Here is a 24,938-nt window from a genome sequence, read left to right on the forward strand (position 1 = left end):
GATTATGATTGTTTGATAGACTATCAACGTGGAAAAGCTAATGTTGTAGCTGATGCTTTAAGTCGCAAGACTATGGTTAGTTTAAGGGTTTCTCCATTGTCCATGGTGCATGAGTTAAGGGCATTACATGCTAATTTGGAGATTAATGAAGATGGGCAGATGGTAGCTACTTGGCAAGTGAAGCCAATGCTGGCAAAACAAATTAAAGCAGTTGCACAGAAGGATGATAAGTATGTGAAGTTGATGGAAGAGGCTCGGGATGGCAAGAAACCAAAATTATCAGTAAATGATGAGGGCTTATTGTTATATAAGGGCAGAATGTGCATTCCTAAGAATGTTGAACTGAGGCAGACCAATTTAAAGGAAACACATGATTCACCTTTTGCAATGCACCCTAGTGGAACCAAAATGTACAGAAGTGTGAAAGAGCACTGTTGGTGGAGAGGAATAAAGAAAGACATTGCAAAATATGTTGCCAAATGCCTAACTTGTCAGCAAGTAAAGGCAGAACACCAAATGCCTGCAGGGTTGCTACAGCCATTGCCAATTCCCGAGTGAAAATGGGAAACAATCACTATGGATTTTGTGACAGGACTTCCATATACACAAAATAATCATGATGCAGTTTAGGTTATTATTGATAGATTGACAAAGTCTACGCACTTTTTGCCAGTGAGGATGGATTACAGCCAGTAAAGATTGGCCAAACTGTACATTGATGATGTGGTGAGGTTACATGGAGTGCCAGTGTCTATTGTGTCAGACAGAGACCCAAAGTTCACTTCTAGATTCTGGAGTAGTCTCCAAAAAGCCCTAGGAACTAGATTGAACTTCAGTACAGCATTCCATCCATAGACAGACGGCCAATCTGAAAGGATCATTCAGATTTTGGAGGATATGCTTCGAGCTTGAGTGATTGAGTTTGAAGGGAGTTGGGACACACACTTGCCTTTAATTGAATTTACTTATAACAACAATTATCAGTCAAGCATCGGGATGCCTCCATACCAAGCACTTTATGGAAGAAAGTGTAGAACTCCCTTGTGTTGGGATGAAGTGGGCGAGAGGAAGTTGATTGGCCCATAATTAGTGCAGCAAACGGAAGAAAAGGTTAAGCTCATTGGAGACATACTCCAAATTACAACGGATAGACAGAAGTCCTACGTTGACCTAAGGAGAAGAGATATTCGGTACAGTGTGGGTGACAAGGTGTTCCTGAAAGTTTCTCCATGGAAGATGATTATGAGGTTTGGTAGAAAGGGGAAACTAAGTCCTCGCTTCATAAGGCCATATGAGGTTCTAGAAAGAGTGGGTCCAATTGGTATATAGACTTGCATTGCCTCCGGAGTTGGAAAAGATTCACAATGTCTTCCATGTCTCCATGTTAAGGAGGTACAGATCAGACCCTTCTCACATTTTGCTAGTAAAGGAGATTAAGGTGAATCCAGACCTAACATATGACGAAGAGCCCATAAAGATCTTGGCATATGAGGTGAAGCAACTGAGGAACAAGCAAATACCTCTGGTGAAAGTGCTGTGGAACCATCATTTAGGCCAGGAGGCTACATGGGAGCGTGAGGAGGACATGAGAAGGCAGCACCCACAACTATTCAGACAATGAGACCAGGTAAATTTCGAGGATGAAATTTTATTGTTAAGGAGGGGAGAACACCCCGAACTTTCGAGTTATGAATAGTACCATTTTTGGTCCGTGACTAGTACTATTCAAAGACACCATGAGGATAAAAAATAAATGGAAAATTAATTGAAATAGACACAATAAAAATTCAAGTGAATAAAAAAATCTAAGGACTCATCAAGTTTTATAAAAAGAAGGATTATGACCCGATGAGGGGCATTTTGGTCAATTCACCTTAAGAGTTGACCTTTGACCAAAATGTCAATTAAATTAAATGAAATTAATGAATTGAATTATGAGGTAAAAATTAAAGAAAAATTCAAGTAAAAATATGGAAGGGAAAATTTAAGAAATGAAAACTTAAACTTTCATTTCCATTATGACAAAATTAAAATGAAGGACTTATGGGCTTTTGATAATTAAATTTAATTATTTAATTAAAAGGAAAAATTAAGTATAAATGTAAAAAAAAAGGGAATAAAAATTTAAGTTTAATTATCCTTATGACACAATTAAAATTTATAATTTTAATGAACTAATTTTGGAGATATATATATATATATATATATAAGAAGACAAATGTCTTCTTTATTTTTTTTCTCATAAGGTGCCACCACCCTCTCCTCTCTTTTGCTCTCACTCTCTTTTTCTCTTCTTCTTTCACTTCTTCCCCTCATTGATTTCCCCTCCCAAGTTTTAATTCCCTTCAATTCCCTTCATAAATTCCATAACCCACTAAAAGAAAACATCAAAGAGATCTTTGATTGAGAGATTGAAACAAGAAGAACAAGATTTGGAAGAGATTGAAAGTGGGAAAAATCATCAAGTGAGGTAAGCCCTCTATTTCATGCTTGATTAACCAAATATGCTTTGAATCAAGTTTGGGTGTGATGAATTTACATGAGAAGCATGAAATTTCATAAGAAAATGAAAAAAAAAAACATGTATGGAATCTAAACTAGGGTTTTGGCCAAATTAGAGAAAAGTTAGGGTTTGATTTCTTTGAATAAAATTGATGATGAGATTAAACTTAGTTTAAGCAATATAATGATTAGGGCAAAGAAATTGCATGAAATGTGTATAAATTTAATTATGGGAGATTAGGGGTCATGGGAAAATTAGAGCTTTGGTGTTTGAAAATTGTGGGGTTTGTGCTAGGAAGTGCCATTGATGTGTCAATGCTAAATTATAGTCATTTTGGGTGAATTAAATGTGAATTGAGGTTGGTTAATGGAAGTAATTGAATAAATGAAAATTTGAACTTAGGGCAGAATTTTGTACACTAAATTCAGTGTGTTTGGAAGCCCATAACTTAAGCTACATAACTCCAATTGGTGTGAAACCAATTGAAAATGAAACTTAAGACATAGGGCTAGAATTTTCGTGAAGATACCCTGCCCCAAAAATGACCTTAAGCTATTCAAAATGAGCCTTGAACTTAGAGACAAAATTCTGGAACATGCAGAATTTGACCATATAAATAGTAAAATTTGTATAGCCATAACTCTCTCTAGAAAACTCCGATTTAGGTGATTCTTAAACCGATAGAAACCTAAGACATAGTAGAACATTTCATGTGAAGAACTTGAGGCCAAATTATGGACTTAACCCAATAAAATTGATAAGCAAATTTAAATCACCGAATCTGTAGAAATCTGGAAATCTGCAGATTTATCATATAAATAGTAAACTTTGCATGGCCATACCTCTCTCTAGAAAACTCCGATTTAGGCGATTCTTGAACCGATGGAAATCTAAGACATTGTAGAACATTTCGTGTGAAGAACATTAGACCAAATTATAGACTTAACTAGATCAAATTGGTGAGCGAATTTGGATCAATAAATCTGCCAGAACTAAATCTGCAAGATGAATAGTGACATAAATAGTAACTGTGTTTTGGTCATAACATGAGCTACACAGCTCTGAATTAGGTGATTAAAAAAGGAAAATAAAGTTAAGACCTAGATAAACAATTTTCATGAAGAACACCTCTCCAAATTATGATCAAAACTAGGTAAAAATTGGGTTCCAAATTGGGGCACCAAGTTGTCCAAAACCAAAATTTTCTAAAATTTGCAAAGCTAACTTGGGATGCATTAGACATTCATATAATGAGTTATTAGTAGCAATTGAGATTAGTATTGAGGTATTCCATTTGTATATTTTTAGTAGAAAAAGAAGTTGGAACGGATAAGGAGAAGTAGGTAACAAGGAAGGAGAATTTTTGAAGGTTTGTGCACAACTAACCTTTTTCTTTGTTTTAACTTTGTAAATTTATTTGAATGAGTTTATTTGAATGAGTTTGATTTGAAATGAGTTTATTTTGAATGAGGTATGGTTTTTCTCTTGCATTTGAGAAATTTGTGTGTTGCCACCCCTTTTATGGGTTTTATGATGATTTGAATATGTTATTGTTTTGCAAACATGACTATTGATTTGGAAACTCTTGAAAGTTGTTTTGAAACCATAGTTAGCATGACAATCCCTTCGGAACTCCCCAGTAGTAATGGCTACTTGGGGTTTGATATTTGATATGATTATATCTCCCATTAATAACAGTTAATGGGGTAAGACTACATGAGTACTGATTAGCTAGCTAGCCCTTCCCTCATTAATAACGGTTAGTGAGGTTGAGATTGCTTTGTAGTGGTGTACAACACAGCATTGTTCATGAAATTTTGTGTCATGGCCTAAACTGTGTGTTGATGTTGGCAACACTAATGCTTTGTGAATTGTGATTTATGAAGTGTGATTTCTCATTTGAAATATTATTCCAATAAATGGCTCTTATAAACTTAGAACTATTATGATGCTTTCATGCTTAAGAAGGATGTGATTTATTATGCCTTGACAAGTTTTACTTTATTTTAAGTTTTAAAGTTATTAGTTGTGCACCACTGAGTGATATACTCAGTGATAGCTTCTTTATGCTGTCGCAGGTAAGGGAAAGGAGAAAGCTGCCGAGTGAAAGACTTAAAAGCAGCATTTTGGTATTGTTTGTGGGTATTTACGTTAGGTATACTCTTGTGATTCCTTTGGATGTATTTTGTACCTATATGTATGAATGTACGGACATTGAGTAGTTTGTATTTAAAAGCATTACATTGCTATCACATTTTGAGTTTGTAACTATTTTGTATTTTACTTTGAAACTTATGAAAATGTAACTTTTGCAATATTTAGTCTATCATTATTTCCAATTAATGTTTACATGAAATTTTAACTATTCTCATGCAGTTTTCCGCAAAAGAATTGATAAGAAAAAAAGCTATGGTTTTTTTTTTAAATCCTTTGCAGCATAACTAATGGGTTATCGGTAGGTGGAGTTCAGTAATTCATTAGGTATGCTACGGGAACATGTCATGCCTTACAGGGATAAGGTGTGACAAACATAGCTTCACCCTTCGACTAATGAAACAAATCATCTATGCGGGGCAATGGATATATGTTCTTTATTGTCACCTTATTCAACTATCTGTAGTCGATACACAGACGAAGAGTACCATCTTTCTTCTTAACAAACAACACTGGCACTCCCCAAGGTGACACACTATGGCAGATGAAGCCCTTATCAAGCAACTCTTGCAGCTTTACCTTCAACTACTTTAATTCAGCAGGTGCCATTCTGTATGGGGTAATAGAGATTGGGTCCACACCAGGCATAACCTCTATATTGAACTACACCTCTCTTTCCAGAGGTAATCCTAGCAACTCTTCAGGAAACACATTCGGAAAGTCACATACTGTGAGGATGTCCCTCAATGTTGGACTCCCAACTTGGGTGTCTATCACATGGGCCAAGTAAGCTTCACACCCTTTTGTGATCATTTTTCTGGCCAGTGCAGCAGAAATAAGGTTTGATGGCAGTAGCTGCCTCTCCCCATGTATTACAACATCACCATACTATGGGAGACCAAAAGTGATTGTCTTCAGTCTACAATCAATCATTGCATGATGCCTGGCTAACCAATCCATGCCCAAGATGATATCATAATCTCTGAAGGGCATTTCAATTAAGTCAGGAAGGTGTGTCCTTGGATCACCAAAGGACAATCCTCATACATTCTATTGACCCTGACCTCTTGTCCTAGCGGACTAGTTACTAGCACCTCAAAATCCATTTTTACACAAGGAACATCAATAAGGTAGGCAATTCTGACACTAACACAAGAGTGTGTAGACCTCGGGTCAAACAAAACATAAACATCCTGATTAAAGATTGAGAAAGTACCAGCCACAATATTTGATGTCTCTGCCTCTTCTCTCAGTCTCATAGTGTAGACTCTAGCTAGAGCACTAACCTACTCTGACTGATTAACTGTGCCCTGACTGCCTAAGGTATTGCCCCTACCTTTGCCTCTGCCTCTACTAGCTGGTTGTGAACCTCTGGTGGTAGAACTCTGAACAGATCCTTTTGCTGTGGTAGTGGGTGGCCCAGATCTACGGGGACTGGTACAATCCTTTGCAAAATGTCCCGTACCATAGCAGTTATAACAAGCACCGATAGCCTTGTAGCATACCCCACCATGGTTCCTTCCACAAGTCTCACAAGGACGGGGAAGAAAGGAACTTCTGGTCGTCTACTGACTAGTTCGAGGGGGTCTCTGTACCGAAAATCTCCCTCTACTAGACCTTTTACTACTTTGTCCCATGAAATTTTTCCTCTTTCTAGTATTGCCACTGGAACTCTAATGCACTGGCTTCCCACTCTTCTCCTTTTCTGTCTTTTCTTTCACGAGTGCCCCTTCTGATTCAATCCTCTCTAACTCCAATGCTTGTGATATGAGTTCAGAGCAGTTATTATGCCGAAATCCCACCACTTGCATTCTCAAACTGGGCTTCAAGCTGGCTTCAAACCTTTTGCATCTTTCTCTACTAGTAGCAAGTAGACTCCCGGCATAGTGGTTCAGGCAGAGAATTCCCTTTCATACTCTATCACTGTTTTGTTCCCCTGTTTCAAACTTAAAAATTCTTATAGCTTCATGTCCACATAAGTATCTAGAACGTGTTTCTATCTGAACTCTCCAAGGAAGTCATCCCATGTCAATACTGGGGGTTCCACCAGACTATGGGGGATGGTTTTCCACCAATCATATGCATCCCCCTGTAGAAGTGAAATTGAGTACTCAAATTTCAACTCGTCTGTGTAGTACAGCTTCTTAAAGACTCTTCACATTCTTTCTAACCACTGCTCTGCTTCTAATGGGTCCACTGTACCCTTAAATTTTGTAGCACTATACTTAACCAACTTGTCATACTGCCTGGTTAGAGGCTGTGGTTACACTGCTAGGGTTTTAATTGGGGCTTGGGTGGGTATACCTCCCGCTATTTGCTGAAACAGTGTAGCCATCTGCTGAGCGAACTAAGCAAGAAACTGAGGCATTTAAGGAGCTGGAGCGGCTGAACCAGTCACATTCTAGAGAGCTGGGGCTTCCCTTTTTGCCTCAGCTTCAATTGATTGCTCAACTGAGTGATCCCCTTCTTCCATAGTCAGTTAAAGGGTATTCTATCTCCTAAATAAATAACACAAGGAGATTTTCCTCTATCAGTCCATATTTACAATGTAATGCACCGTATGTATCAAACAATGACATTGAGCAGTTGTAATATCAAAGAAAAATATTAAAATTCACAGTTCAAAACATACTTAAAAACTTGCTCTAATACCACTAAAACATGTTACACATTACCCCTCTGTAAGGCATAACATGATCCCGTAGTATACCTAATGAATTACCGAACATTACCTATTGATAACCCATTAAATACACTACAAGAGATTTTAAACCAATTTTCATTTCTTTTTAAAGTGGTGGGCCATTTTTAACAAGTATTAAAAACCTTTAATTGAAGTTAAGTCATAATAAAATTTTTAATTAATTTAAAATCTCTGCAATTTTTACAAAAAAATCGACAGTGTGCTGTTTATAATTTTGGCAAACAGTTATTCAAAAACCTGTGAAAACACTCTCAATATATATATCTCAACCCCAAACTTCGATATTTTCAACTCAACTCAATTTAAACTACACAATCTCAGGCAATTCATTATAAAAAAAAAAAAAAATACTTTTCAAACATAAACTCAGGAATTTTCATAGCTGGGGAATAACAGTTTCATATTACAAGAATTTACATTGATCAATAATAAAATTTCAAAATTTTGTTTTACAACTGCTCATGTCTTATATACATACATACAGTTACATATACATTAAAATAACAATTTACAAGGGCATAATTTATATACCCGGTAGTAATACAAAAATTATGATCACTTCAATCCCAAGCAGCTTACTCTGTTGCTTTATCCGTCTCTTTACCTGCGACAGCAATAAAAAGCTATCGCTGAGCCATTGACTCAGTGGTGCACAACTTAAAGAAAAAAATAAATTAAACAGCAATTAAATCACAATTGTTCAAATTAAATCAATTGAGATGTTAGCACATATAAAATCATGCTTTATTTTTAAAGCTAGAAAATTTCTTAACATAAATCAAATCACAGAACAATTTCTTTTGAAATGTCACATAGCTTAATCATAACTCAATTATCCAATTCATCCCAGTAGCCAAAGGCTAATGAGAAATACCAAGGCTAGCTAGCACAAATATATGAGTACTCATTCAATTCATCCTTAACTGGCACACACCTCAGCACTTCAGCCAGAGAGGGAATTCAAGCCAATTCATGTAACACCCCTATGTTCGGTAGTGTGTTCTACTGTTCCAATGACCAGTGTTGTCCGGACAGCTAGAATGCCTAGAACTACACTTCGATATGAGTGAGGAGACATAAAATAATGAAATACAAGAAAATAAAATACAAGAAAAACAAAGGAAAAATAATAGCAAAGAAATGTAACCAAGTTAAGCGAGCCGAGAACCCTAGCGATGGGTGACCGCACCGGGAAGTCACGGCGTGGACCGTTGACTAGCCCTGGACTATGGGGAACCCTGAAAAATATTTTTAGGACTTAAAGAGACATCAATTGAAGTATAAATATCATTAGAAATATCAAAGAAATATTAATTAATTAGTACAGAGAAAAGTGAGAAATCGAAAAACGGATAAAACCCGGTGTTACCAAAAAATCGGGAATGTAACCGGAACAGGGGCATTGTGGTCATTTGACATCCCGAGTTGCCTTTTGACCTAAATGTCCATTAAAAATAAATAATATTACACTTGGAAAATATAATGTAAAATTAAATTAGGGGTACCTAATGTGAATAACAAAAATGGGATTCAAATTGAGTAATTAACACATTTAACTTATAATGTAATTAAATATTGGTGAGTGGAGCACTATGGGGTTAAAATAATCAATATGTGGGCAGGTGTAAACCCCACTAACACCTTCATCTTCTTCATTCACTCACTATTGCCGAAATGAAAAGCTTGAAAATCCTCCATGGCCGTTTTGCTTAAAGCTTCATAATCTCCATCATTTCCACCTCCAAACACCAAGGTTTCTTCACTAATTTTGATCCCCACCTCACAAGGAAGAAGTAGATACTAAATTCAAGGGAGTTTGGTGAAGATTTAACAAGCCCCAACAATAGGTAAGTGTTTAAATTGATTTATTTCTTAAGTAAAGTTTATGGGAATCTTGAGATGAACAAATTGATGAAGAAAATTTGAGGTTTTGGTGAGTTGTTATTATGCACTAGTTAGGCAGCCATGGTATTTGAATATTTTGAATTATTTTCACATGCAATTGATGGGTATTGATGTTGATAAAAGTGAATAAAAGTTTTAGTAGGTTAATTTCTGGTGTATGTTAAAGTTGAGCACTTGAGTTGGAAATTTTATTGAATTTAAAATTCTATGTGTGAGTGCCTAAATGGACAGCCATGAAATTGTACACTAAATGAAATATTATTAAATGTATTGTGAAGAATTAATATTGACTAATGTGATTTAAAGTGTTGGTAAGTTAACTTCATGCATATGTAATGGTGGACCAAGTGGAAATTGAGTTTGAAGGCAATTATAGAGGCTTGACAAATATGGCAGCTTGTTAACTCTTTAAAGGATGCTGGAATTCATGAAGTTGTTTAATGAATTGTGGTCCTAAAGTTTGCCAAATATGTATGTAAATTAGTAGTGAAGATATATGTTATGATAGTGGACATGTAAATGAGCATGATTAAGTGATTAAATTGTGGTAATTGAGTTTGACAAATTCTGCACTTTATGGTGTATGTTGAAAGTGATTGTAAGCTGCCAAAATGATCAATAATATGTTGAAATATGTTTAGGTTAGGGTACAAACCAGAATTGGCATGAAGGTGAAGTTTGGTAAGTGTTAAAGGTGATTTTTGATGAGTATAAACAAAATGCAATAGGGCAGTTTGTGTTTTGGGCTTAGAACCTTAAGTGTGTGGCTCCAATTGGTATGAAACCAATTGAAAGTGAAACTAGGCACAAAATGTGCCAACTTTCATGAAGGAAGCATGCCAAAATTCTGCTTGTAAAGTAACTTGAAAAATGACCAAATCCGGATTAGTGCAATTAAGGCCTGAAAATTTACCATTTGGGCAGCAGTTAGTATTTAGGCCATAACTCACTCAAAACAGGTCTAATTGACCTGAAATTTTGACCATGAATAGTTAAGACCCATATCTACAAGTCTTACGAAGACACCAAAACCCAGAAATGACCATAAGCAAGTCAAACAGCTTGCACAATTTCGGGTCCAAAAACTGGCCGAACCAAAATTGACCTAAAATGACCTAAAGTGACCAATTTTGATGCATTTTGACCAACAATAGTAAAATGACCATAACTTGGTCTACATAACTCAGAATGACCTGAAATTTTTCCCCGCGTGCAATAAGACATAGATCTACAAGTTTGTAGTTTTGACCGAAACCCGAAAATCGAGGGAACTAGGTTGTCCGGCTAGGTCAAACTAGTATCCCAGAATCCAGCAAATTGCAAGAAAATGCAATATACAAGGAAATGAATTTGGTAATATGTACCAAACCTAAAAGACTATTGAATGTGACAAATTAGTAACATTAAAACCTAATTTACCTAGAACGCATTGAGGGTCAACATATTAGGTTGACTAAGCAAATAATAGAATTCAGTGAATTAATTATCGAGCATTATCGTTAGAGACAGTTTAAATGAATACTGAAACACTTCAAATTGTGTTTCTCAGTTAGCAAAGACTCAGTGAAAGAGAAGGAAACACTGAGTCAAGGCTAGGAGACAGTTATTAGAGGTTTGTGCACAACAGCTAATTCTTTTCAACTTTTCAGTTGAAATGAATTATGACTATTTGTACATTATTGTTTTAAATTATAGAAATGTGTTTGAATGAATATTTATTGCTTGAAAAGCATTGTAAATGGTTTGAAACTGTGAAAAATTGTTTGAATGATATTGATGGATACTTATTGATTGAAAAGCATTGGAAATAATTTGAAACCACAGCTATCATGTATATTGATTGTATTCCTCGCTAGCTTGTCTAGTGGGATGAATTAAATTCCCTCTCTGGCTGAAGTGTTGAGGTCTGTGCCTGTTGAGGACGAATAGAATGAGTACTCATATTTTTGCTAGCTAGCTATGTTATTCCTCATTAGCCATCGGCTTCTGGGACGAATTGAATACCTCATTAGCCATCGGCTTTTGGGACGAATTGAACTTTGGAACATGATTAAGCTGTGTGTGATTTATTTATATGTATTGTAGGATTGTGAAATGGAGTTTAAATTCTTATTGACATTCACTGTCTTTTGAATTTAACTATGTTTTGATTTCTGAGATTTATTGTGATATTGTAAAATAGAGTTTAAATTCCTTATGTCATTTATTGTCTTGAATCTAATTATGGTTTTACGTATCCACTATTTATATGATTTATGAATTGTGATTTAAAGTTGTATTTGGTAAATGTTGTGCACTACTGAGACATTTTCTCAGCGATAGCTTTTCATTCTTTATCATGATGAAGACAGACGAGCGTGACTAGGTGCTAGAGCATTCAGCAAGAGAGCATCGGGTATATTGAGTATACTCCATTTTGCATTTTGTACTGTAATGTATATTCACTGTATGTATATTTTGTTCTTTGTTTGAGTAGTTGTAAGATAAAATTATACCTTGAAGTTGTAAAATAAATTATGAGTTATTTTGACTTTTAAAATTTGTACTGTATCTCTTTAATCTCAGTCTTTGAAAAATTATTGTGGAATTTAGTTGAGGAAAATATTGTGTTGTTTAATTGTTGGAGTTGAGATTGAGAAATATATTGAAGTGCTCTTTACAGGTTTCCTAAAGAACTATTTTATCCAAAATACAGATGGCACTCTGCCAAAATTTTTACAGAAATTCCTAATAATTCAAATGTGTTAGTTCTATCACGTCAGTTCAAAAAGTTTTTAACACCTGTAAATAGTGCTCACCACTGTAAAAAGAAGTAAGAAAAGTTTTAAAATCCCTTGTAGTGTATTTAATGGGTTATCAGTAGACAAAGTTGGTAATTCATTAGGTATACTACGGGATAATGTTATGCCTTATAGAGGGGTAGGGTGTGACAATTCATCCCACTAAGCAAGCTAGTGAGGAATTTAAACAAATAATCATGATTGCTATGGTTTCAAAACATTTTAACCAATTTTCAAACATCAAAATAGCTATTGATCCACATTCAAACTAATTTCCCAACATTTGGGCCAATAACACATAAATTGTATTATATCAAATATTCGATATAAATGAGGTCATAAATTAAATAATTTAGTTTCACAATTCATTCAAATCAAAATCCAAATTGAAATTTGAAAATGAACTAGTTGTCGTGCACAAACCTCAAATGAGTCACCTTTTGACCTTGACTTACTTTTTCTTGATCCTTCCCAGTGTCTCTTTCTAGTGAAACACAAAATTTAAAGTGTTTCAATACTCATTCAAATCACTTTTATTAAGTAATCTAACAATTAAATTTTTATAGACTTAATCTACTCAGTACGATTTATAAAATTTTGGTTCTTTACATTTTTAGTTATGGTAGTACTATTCATTTCACTATTCAAGTTAAAATGTTGACTTTTTTTTTTTTTTTTTTATCTTTAGTAGGTATGTTAATTCTAAATTCACCCACACACCATAATTTGAGTTATAATTATGTTGGCATTGATTGCCAATTGAAATTCCAAACTCCCTAAATAAAATTTCAAAATTTTAGCTTTTGTCTCTTGGGTTTATTGTTCCATTAGCATATGCTACAGTAGAAAGTTGGCCAACTTTCCTTCACCAAAGTTATTCCTTAATTGTTTAGTTTATTTCCCCTTTTGAATAACTGTATTTGGAGTTTTGCAGCTCAAGTTATGGCCATTTAGCCATAACTGGCTGGATTGACTAAAGTCCATATTTCTGGGTAAGTTTAGGGTTCTAGCAGTTTTAGTAAACCAAATTTGATTGGCGATTTGATTTAGTTTTGGTCAGAATTTTGGTTTGGTTTATTCATAAAAGTTGTTCTACTATGTCATAGCTTTCTAATGGTATAACAATCAGGTCATTTGGACCTTTCTACACCATGTTATGACCATTTGAACAAGTACTGTTATATGGTCAATTCTGTACAGTGGCAGGGTAACTAATCCAGATTTAACCTAATTTTTCACCAATTTGTGGTTGGTTTTAGGGAAGGGTTTCTACATAAAAATTGTACCATTATGACCCTATTTTCATCTCCAATTGGCTTCACACCAATTGGAGCAACATAATTTCAGTTCTAACCATTTAAAGGGACAAGGGTCTAGCTGTCTAGATTGGGACAGCATCACCTTCAATCCCACTTCAATTTCCATGCATTCAATTAACTCCCAAACATACCAATTGACCAATTTAAACATCAATTTGGTCAATTGGCATCAATTACTCAAATTCTCCAAATTTTCCCCAAATTTTCAAAGGCTAAAAACCCTAATCATGAAATTGATTAATTCATTCCCAATTCACTACACTAATCACATATTCAACCTTAATCAAGTTCAATTTCATGTTTAATTTAAATTGAACATATCAAAACTCCAAGGTACCATGGGTGGCTGAATTTTCCTCTCTTCCTAATCATGAAATTTTTCCAATTTCTTCATATAATTTCATCCATTTCTACCCTAAATCAATCATGTATACTAAAAAGAAAGATGGGATTAGCTTACCTTAAGTGAGTAGAATTTATATCTCTAATTCTTCAAACTTTGCTTGATTTATTTACCAATCTTCTTATCAAAGCTCAAACACAAGTTTTAGTTAAGGGATGTAAGGGTTTCATGGCAAAAATTAGAGTTTAGGAGAGCTTTAGGTGGGCTTCAATGGAGGTTTTATAAGAGAGATGAGAGAGATAAGAGAGAGGGTGGCCGGCTGGATTTTTTTAGGAAGATTAGTGCATTTTTTTCTTTCTTTTAAATTTTGTCTTATAATGTCAAAATTTATCCCAACATTTCAAAAATTAAAAATTAAATTTATTACATCATGCTTATGCAATGCATGATGTCATAATTCTTTTTACCTTTTGCATTTTCCATTTCATTTTCCTTTTCTTTTCTTCACCTCTTCAATTTGAATTTAGTTTTCAATATTTTAATTTTCTAGTTTTTAATGGACAATTAGCTCAAAAGTCAGCTCTAAGGGTGAATTGACCAAATTTCTTCTTACCGGTCTGATCCAGTTTTCCAATAACACTATATTGCTTCCTGAACCCTGATTCAAATATTTGACCTTGTTCTCAACTCTTTTCCATGGTTTTTACATTTCTCCTAGCTTCGCAATAATTCTTAGGCCTGGGGTGTCACAATGTCCCACTTGAAAATAGGGCAGCGACTGATCTCACAGTCACTTCTCGGTATGGTCACCCATTGCTGTGGCCTTGGCTCATTTAACCTTTTATGCTTTGTTTTTTATTTTCATTTTTTCTTCATATAATTTCTATTAATTTTTTTTTATGACTTTTCTAAGTAACATAATTATTGTTCTAATCCCCTTGACTGTCCAGACTGTCACACCCTACCCCTCTGTAAGGCATGACATGATCCCGTAGTATACCTAATGAATTATCAACTCCGTCTACTGATAACCCATTAAATACACTACAAGGGATTTTAAAAACTTTTCTTACTTCTTTCACAGTGGTGAGCACTATTTACAGGTATTAAAAACTTTTGTAAACTGAAGTGATAGAACTACCACATTTGACTTATTTGGAATTTCTGTAAAAATTTTGGCAGAGTGCCATCTGTATTTTGGATAAAACAGTTCTTCAGAAAACCTGTAAAAAGCACTTCAATATTTTTCCAAATCTCAACTCCAACAAAATTCAACACAATATTTTTCTCAACTCAATCCACAACAATTTTTCAGTATTTTCAAAGGATGAGATAAAAGAAATATAATACAAATTTTACAAGTCAAAATAACTCATAATTCACTTTACAACTTCAATGTACAATTTTAATTTACAACTGCTCAAATAATTTACATACATATTATTACATGCATACATCAGACCTATGTACATGGGTATACCTATAATATACCTGAGTCGGTCGAAAGTGTCTTCAAAGAAACTTACTCATCGCTCTATGCTCTTCTTACTCATGACGACATACAAAGCTATCGCTGAGTGGTGAACTCAGTGGTGCACAACTATAATTTAAAACATAGTACAATATACATTGACAAAATTTACAGTAAATAATTTGGAAATCTGAATACTCATCAAATTCCAAAACTCAAAATATTCATTGCCAATAATATAAATCATTTGTATAAATGACTTTGATCACAAAATTCAATTTATCAATTCATGACTAACCATTTAAGTAATTCCAACAAAATCAATTATACATAAACCATAATTGAAATCACAATTCTTTACCATTCAAAAGCCATTCTGTATCTCAAAAATCATTATGTATCTCAAAAATCAATCTTTATCTCAAAACCATGTTGTATCTCAAAAACCACGCTGTAGCTCAAAAACCATACTGTATCTCACAAATCATTCTTTATCTCACAAACTATGCAAGACTAATCCGAAAGGGCCATCTTCGATGTGATTCTAACTCTCTATGGTCGGGGAGGTCGAATCAGATTCTAACTCCCTATGGTCGGGGAGGTCGAATCATCGTGCACAGTACCATCACAATAATGAATCTTCCGCAAGGGCCATAACGATAATATAAACTTAGATCTAACCTCAAATCAGAGGAAAATCTAAGCCTGTGCACGTACCATGGTAATCAAAACACAACTAACTCCATTGTCTTCTCAACAAATGAGAGAGACGGGTAATAACCTAGTCAAGTATCTATAGTGAGATATAAAACAATATTACAATCCTTTTAGTGAGCATAAATCACAATACAATTCGATTCAAATTCAATTCCAGTATCCAATAATTTTTATGCTCATCACAATTCAAATCATAAATTTGCATTTTTCCATGAAAATTACCATCACAATTCAAAACATGTTCTATCACAATTTTCTAAAACATAATTTATTCAATCCATAACAATGCTTAATACTTGTGGTAATACCATTTCACAAAGCTAAATTCATACATACTATAACAATTTTCAATAATCATTGAATTAAATCCAATGCTTGTTAAACATAATACATAAGAAAAGTATGTCATTTAATCATATGAAATATTCAAATAAAATCAGTTAAAAACTAGTTGTGCACAAACCTCTGATAACTGTCTCTTGGTCTTGACTCAGTGTTTCTTTCCCTTTTTCCTGAGTCTTTGCTAACTGAGAAACACAATTTGAAGTGTTTCAGTACTAAATTAAACTGTCTCTAACGATTATGTTCATTAAGTAGTTCATTGAAATCTATTATTTGCTTAATCACCTAATATATCGACCCTCAATGTGTTCTAGGTAAATTAGGTTTTAGTGTCACTAATATGTCACATTCGATAGTGTTTTAGGGTTGGTACGTTTTACCAAACTCATTTCCTTGTTTAGTGCATTTTAATGCAACTTGCTGGATTCGGGGATACTAGTTTGACCTAGCCGGACGACCTAGTTCCCTTGGTTTCGGGTTTCGGTCAAAACTACAAACTTGTAGATCTATGTCTTATGGAACGCGGGGCAAAATTTTAGGTCATTCTGAGTTATGTAGACCAAGTTATGGTCATTTTACTATTGCTGGTCAAATGGCATCAAATTAGGTCATTTTAGGTCAATTTTGGTCAACTTTGGTTCGGCCAGTTTTTGGACCCGAACTTGTGCAAGCTGTTTGACTTGCTTATGGTCATTTCTGGGCTTTGGTGTCTTCATAAGACTTGTAGGTATGGATCTTAACTATTCATGATTAAAATTTCAGGTCAATTAGACCTGTTTTGAGTGAGTTATGGCCTAAACACTAACTGCTGCCCAATTGGTCAGTTTTCAGGTTTCACTTGCACTTAATCCGAATTGGTCATTTTTCATGTCACCTTGCAAGCAGAATTTTGGTATTCTTTCTTAATGAAAGTTGGCACATTTTGTGCCTAGTTTCACCTCCAATTGGTCTCATACCAATTGAAGTTACACATTTAAAGTTATAGGCTAAAATGCATATTGCCCTTAATTACCTTGCTTAAACATACATCAATGACACATTTACCTTACTATATGTCCACTTCCCTTACCAATTCTGTTTTGGTACATTACCAAAACCATATACCACCTTGCCTTAAATTCATTTTGGGCAGATTACAAACATCCTCAATACACCAAATAAAACTCCAATTCATAAAGTCCAAATACAATCACATATACACATAAACATTTCTAGTTTTTACATACACTTTACACAACTAATTCATATACATATCCATCAATCCTCAATGTCATAATTCTGCCAATATCTTCATGAACTCATACATTTATCAAAGAGTCCCAAGGCTGCCGAATTGTTCCACAATGCCAAAGTGTCCTACAATTCATCAATTTCCATTCCAAGTGCAGAATCACCATATACATGTGGAATAATATACTAGGACATTAAATCACCCTAATCAAATAATTTCTCATCAAATATATGTATGAATATTTCATTAAACATACAATTCCATGGCTGTCCAAAATTGATATATCAAGAACTCCTCAAACTTGAAAATTTTCTTCACAATTCAAACACCCATAACAAGTATACAAAGTTTAACAAAGCAATGTTCAAAAATACAAACTTACCTTTGGTTGGGACTTGTTAAACCTTCACTAAACTTCTTGATTTTGATATCAAGCTCTTCCTTGTGATGTGAGGACAATTTTTTGTTAAGCTACCTAGGTGATTGGAGGTAAATTGAAGGAGTGCATGAAGCTTAAAGAAAAATGGCCATGGAGGTTTTGGGAGCTTTTCATTTACAGCATGGATGATTCTCAAGCTTGAAGATGAAGTGTTTAGTGGAGAAATCTGCCCACTAACACATTTTATAATCCTTAGTTTATTCCTTAGTGGTCCACTCACTTTAGTTTAATCATTTTATATGTTAAATGTGTTATTTACACAATTTTCACTCCACTTTTGGCTATTTACATTAGGTACCACCAAATTAATTTTTCATTTTATTTTATAAGTGTAATATTACTTATTTTTAATGAAAATTTAGGTCAAAAGAAAATTCGGGATGTCAAATGACCACAATGCCCCTGTTCGGATTGCATTCCTGATTTGTCGGTAACACCGGGTTTTGTCCGTTTTTCGATTTCTCACTTTTCTTTGTACTAATTAATTAATTTTTCTTTGATATTTCTAATGATATTTCTACTTCAATTGATGTCTCTTTAAGTCCTAAAAATATTTTCCGTGGTTCCCCATTCGAGGCTAGTCAACGGTCCACGCCGTGACTTCCCGGTGCGGTCACCCATCGCTAGGGTTCTCGACTCGCTTAACTTGGTTACATTTCTTTGTTATTATTTTTCCTTTGTTTTTCTTGTATTTCATTATTTTATGTCTCTTCTCTCATAACGAAGTGTAGTTCTAGGCATCCTAGCTGTCCGGACAACACTGGTCACCGGAACAGTAGAACGCACTACTAAACTTAGGGGTGTTACAATTCTCCCCCCCTTAAATAAATTTCATCTCGAAATTTTACCTGGTATTAGTCTCTGAACAGCTGTGGTTGTTGTCTCCTCATATCCTCTTCACGTTCCCAAGTAGCTTCCTGGCCTGAATGATGGTTCCACAGCACTTTAACCAGGTATATCTGTTTGTTCCTCAGTTGTTTCACCTCATAAGCTAGAATTTTTACGGGTTCTTCCTCATATGAAAGGTCTGGATTTACTTCAATCTCTTCAACTGATAGTACATGAGATGGGTCTGATCTGTACCTCCTTAACATGGACACATGGAAGATATTGTGTATCCTTGCTAACTCTGGAGGTAATGCCAACCGATATGTCAAAAGACCCACTCTTTCCAGAACCTCATATGGTCCGATGAAACGAGGACTCAGTTTCCCCTTTCTGCCAAATCTCATAATCCTCTTCCAAGGAGAAACTTTGAGGAATACTTTATCACCCACTGCATTTTCAATATCTCTTCTTTTCAAATCAACATAGGACTTCTGACGGTCTGATGCAGCCTTGAGTCTATCTCTAATCAATCTGATCTTTTCCTCTGTCTGCTGAACAATTTCTGGCCCAATCATCTTCCTTTCACCTATTTCATCCCAACAAAAGGGAGTTCTGCACTTTCTGCCATACAAAGCTTCATATGGAGGCATCCCAATGCTTGATTGGTAGCTGTTGTTATAAGCAAACTCAATCAAAGGCAAGTGTGCATCCCAACTACCTTCAAATTCAATCACACAAGCTCGTAGCATATCCTCCAATGTCTGAATAACCCTTTCAGGTTGGCCATCTGTCTGTGGGTGGAATGCTGTGCTGAAGTTCAATCTAGTTCCTAGGGCTCTCTGAAGACTACCCTAGAATCTAGAAGTGAACCTAGGATCTCTGTCAGATACAATTGATACTGGCACTCCATGCAATTTTACAATCTCATATATGTACAATCTAGCCAATCTTTCCAGGCTATAGTCCATCCGAACTGGCAAAAAGTGAGCAGACTTGGTTAATCTGTCAATTATGACCTATACTACATCTTGACTATTCTGTGTCGTCGGAAGTTTCATCACAAAATCCATAGTTATTCGTTCCCTTACAATGTTTCATAGGGTGCCGTTTGTATGCTAGCATGACACATATTATTGTATACAAATTCTGTTAATGGGATGTATCTGTCTCATATCTCTCGGATTCAAGGACAGAAGTTCTCAGTATATTCTCGAGGGTTTATTCCATTTTACAGGTTATTATTATCATTTCATTTTATTATTTATAGAAACTCAACGAGTTTCAAAATTTACCTGAATCACTTGTTTTGACTGTCCATCCGTTTGAGGATGATAAGTCGTACTGATATCTTTAAGCTTATAGCAATTACTGTGGTACAGGTAATTCATATTAATATAACTGAGTCACTGACTCTAGCTACCTTACAAGTGTAGTCGTTTGATAGGCTAGTTCTGAAGTTTTACATTTCTGACTAAAATTTTCACATTTATTTCCAGTAATAGTACTCTATTCGGGTGCAACTGTATCAATTTATAGATTACTTACAAATATTCTTAATTTACTGTATCACGAGGAAGTACGTAGCTCTACACAATAATCCCGTGTCGGTACTGTAATCTGCAGCTTACAATACAAACATTGAGAACATTACATAGTCACTATGTTATAACCTCATGGACTAGGTTTTCTAACATCTTATCTTTCTCGAATCCACTAATATCCCAAACCGATTCTGATTACAATTTCCATTAATAATTACTAACAGTAACATCTTTGCCCTCATCTAGAGCAATTTTATTACTGTAACTTACTTTTAGGTCCTCTTGCCTTACATTAAGTAGGCTCATTAATTAGCTTTATAATTTACGGTATGTTAGAAAATACTTTTAGCTAACAATTCTTCCAAAATTAATGTCAACCATACTTGTTATTGTAGTTATTATCCTAAATGACTAGTCACTAATACATCAAAATTCATTTCCATGTAAAGGAATAACAACAGAACATATAGTTCTGACACTAATACACAACTAAGTAGTGCTGGGATCAAATAATAACTAATTGTTTCTTTCAAAAATTAAGAACTTACCAGCAGCTACATCTGAAGTTTCTGCTCTTTCTCCTTGGCGCATAGTGGACACTCCGACTGGTGCGCTACTATATTCGGGTTGATTCACTGTGTTATAGTGGTGAGGAGTACCAACTTTATTTCTATCTCGACTCTAACTGACGGTTTGTGAACTCCGGAGAGCAGATCGAGGTGGTTTAGTACAATCTTTAGCAAGGTGTCCAAGTTTTCCACAATTGTAGCAGGCTCCAGAGGCCTTACGACAAATACCTCCATGTAGCTTACCACAAACATGGCAAAAACAGGCAGAATAGGAACTTTTGGTTGTTCGACGACTAGATCTTAGTGGTCTCTGCCCTGATGATCCGCCTCTATCATATTTCTGAGCTCGGGGTTTCTCAAATTCTTTTCTCTTCCCCAAATTACTATTCGAACTCTGACCCATAGGTTTCTCCCTCTTTTCCATTTCACACTGCCCTTGTGGGGGTTGGGTCTGTACTTGGGCTTGGGCTGATAGATTATCAGCCAGTTGTTGAAAGAAAGTGGCCATTTGCTGGGCCATTTGTGCAGTAATTTGTACCGGTAAAACTGGTATAGTCAGGCCTTCGACATTTTGTGGAGCTGGGGCCTCAACTTGTTCTTCTGCCATCACAGACTGTTCTATTGTCTCATTCTTCTCTTCCATTTTTTTCACAGAATTTTCTATTCCTGTACAACTAACACAAGGAGATTCCTCTCCATTAGTTGACATTTATGATGTAAATGTACTATATGTATCAAACATTTGAGCAGTTGTAGTTACCGACAAAAAGATTTCAAATTCACAGTTCGAAATTCACTTTAAAACCATTGCTCTGATACCACTAAAACATGTCACACCCTACCCCTCTGTAAGGCATGACATGATCCCGCAGTATACCTAATGAATTATCAACTCCGTCTACTGATAACCCATTAAATATACTACAAGGGATTTTAAAAACATTTCTTACTTCTTTCACAGTGGTGAGCACTATTTACAGGTGTTAAAAACTTTTTGTGAACTGAAGTGATAGAACTAACACATTTGACTTATTTGGAATTTCTGTAAAAACTTTGGCAGAGTGCCATCTGTATTTTGGATAAAACAGTTCTTCAGAAAACCTGTAAAAAGCACTTCAATATTTTTCCAAATCTCAACTCCAACAAAATTCAACACAATATTTTTCTCAACTCAATCCATAACAATTTTTCAGTATTTTCAAAGGATGAGATAAAAGAAATATAATACAAATTTTACAAGTCAAAATAACTCATAATTATTTTACAACTTCAATGTATAATTTTAATTCACAATAATTTACATTTAATTACATACCAAAATATTTTACAAGAGTTTCTATACAACTGCTCAAATAATTTACATACATATTATTACATGCATACATCAAAACCTATGTACATGGGTATACCTATAATATGCCTGGAGCTGATCTGAATATGTCTTCAAAGAAACTTATTCACTGCTCTATGCTCTTCTTACCTGCGACAGCATACAAAGCTATTGCTGAGTGGTGAACTCAGTGGTGCACAACTATAATTTAAAACATAGTACAATATACATTGACAAAATTTACAGTAAATAATTTGGAAATCTGAATACTCATCAAATTCCAAAACTCAAAATATTCGTTGCCAATAATGTAAATCATTTGTATAAATGACTTTGATCACAAAATTCAATTTATCAAATCATGACTAACCATTTAAGTAATTCCAACAAAATCAATTATACATAAACCATAATTGAAATCACAGTTCTTTACCATTCAAAAGCCATTCTGTATCTCAAAAATCATTATGTATCTCAAAAATCAATCTTTATCTCAAAACCATGTTGTATCTCAAAAACCACGTTGTATCTCAAAAATCATGCTGTATCTCAAAAATCATGCTGTATCTCAAAATCAATCTTTATCTCACTAACAATGCAAGACTAATCCGAAAGGGCCATATTCGATGTGATTCTAACTCCCTATGGTCGGGGAGGTCGAATCATCGTGCACAGTACCATCACAATAATGAATCTTCCGCAAGGGCCATAACGATAATATAAACTTAGATCTAACCTCAAATCAGAGGAAAATCTAAGCCTGTGCACGTACCATGGTAATCAAAACACAACTAACTCCATTGTCTTCTCAACAAATGAGAGAGACGGGTAATAACCTAGTCAAGTATCTATAGTGAGATATAAAACAATATTACAATCCTTTTAGTGAGCATAAATCACAATACAATTCGATTCAAATTCAATTCCAGTATCCAATAATTTTTATGCTCATCACAATTCAAATCATAAATTTGCATTTTTCCATGAAAATTACCATCACAATTCAAAACATGTTCTATCACAATTTTCTAAAACATAATTTATTCAATCCATAACAATGCTTAATACTTGTGGAAATACCATTTCACAAAGCTAAATTCATACATACTATAACAATTTTCAATAATCATTGAATTAAATCCAATGCTTGTTAAACATAATACATAAGAAAAGTATGTCATTTAATCATATGAAATATTCAAATAAAATCAGTTAAAAACTAGTTGTGCACAAACCTCTGATAACTGTCTCTTGGTCTTGACTTAGTGTTTCCTTCCCTTTTTCCTGAGTCTTTGCTAACTGAGAAACACAATTTGAAGTGTTTCAATACTAAATTAAACTGTCTCTAACGATAATGTTCGATAAGTAGTTCACTGAAATCTATTATTTGCTTAATCACCTAATATATCGACCCTCGATGTGTTCTAGGTAAATTAGGTTTTAGTGTCACTAATATGTCACATTCAATAGTGTTTTAGGGTTGGCACGTTTTACCAAACTCATTTCCTTGTTTAGTGCATTTTAATGCAACTTGCTGGATTCTGGGATACTAGTTTGACCTAGCCAGACGACCTAGTTTCCTTGGTTTTCGGATTTTGGTCAAAACTACAAACTTGTAGATCTATGTCTTATGGATCGCAGGGCAAAATTTTAGGCCAATCCGAGTTATGTAGACCATGTTATGGTCATTTTACTATTGCTGGTCAAATGGCATCAAATTAGGTCATTTTAGGTCAATTTTGGTCAACTTTGGTTCGGCCAGTTTTTGGACCCGAACTTGTGCAAGCTGTTTGACTTGCTTATGGTCATTTCTGGGCTTTGGTGTCTTCATAAGACTTGTAGGTATGGATCTTAACTATTCATGATTAAAATTTCAGGTCAATTGGACCTGTTTTGAGTGTGTTATGGCCTAAACACTAACTGCTGCCCAATTGGTCAGTTTTCAGGTTTCACTTGCACTTAATCCGAATTGGTCATTTTTCATGTCACCTTGCAAGAAGAATTTTGGTATGCTTTCTTAACGAAAGTTGGCACATTTTGTGCCTAGTTTCACCTCCAATTGGTCTCATACCAATTGAAGTTACACATTTAAAGTTATAGGCTAAAATGCATACTGCCCTTAATTACCTTGCTTAAACATACATCAATGACACATTTACCTTACTATATGTCCACTTCCCTTACCAATTCTGTTTTGGTACATTACCAAAACCATATACCACCTTACCTTAAAGTTATTTTGGGTAGATTACAAACATCCTCAATACACCAAATAAAACTCCAATTCATAAAGTCTAAATACAATCACATATACACATAAACATTTCTAGTTTTTACATACACTTTACACAACTAATTCATATACATATCCATCAATCCTCAATGTCATAATTCTGCCAATATCTTCATGAACTCATACATTTATCAAAGAGTCCCAAGGCTGCCGAATTATTCCACAATGCCAAAGTGTCCTACAATTCATCAATTTCCATTCCAAGTGCAGAATCACCATATACATGTGGAATAATTTACTAGGACATTAAATCACCCTAATCAAATAATTTCTCATCAAATATATGTATGAATATTTCATTAAATATAAAATTCCATGGCTGTCCAAAATTGATATATCAAGAACTCCTCAAACTTGAAAATTTTCTTCACAATTCAAACACCCATAACAAGTATACAAAGTTTAACAAAGCAATGTTCAAAAATACAAACTTACCTTTGGTTGGGACTTGTTAAACCTTCACTAAACT

This window comes from Hevea brasiliensis, chromosome 7 (genome assembly GCF_030052815.1).
Source record: "Hevea brasiliensis isolate MT/VB/25A 57/8 chromosome 7, ASM3005281v1, whole genome shotgun sequence".
In the NCBI taxonomy this organism is placed as follows: domain Eukaryota; kingdom Viridiplantae; phylum Streptophyta; class Magnoliopsida; order Malpighiales; family Euphorbiaceae; genus Hevea; species Hevea brasiliensis.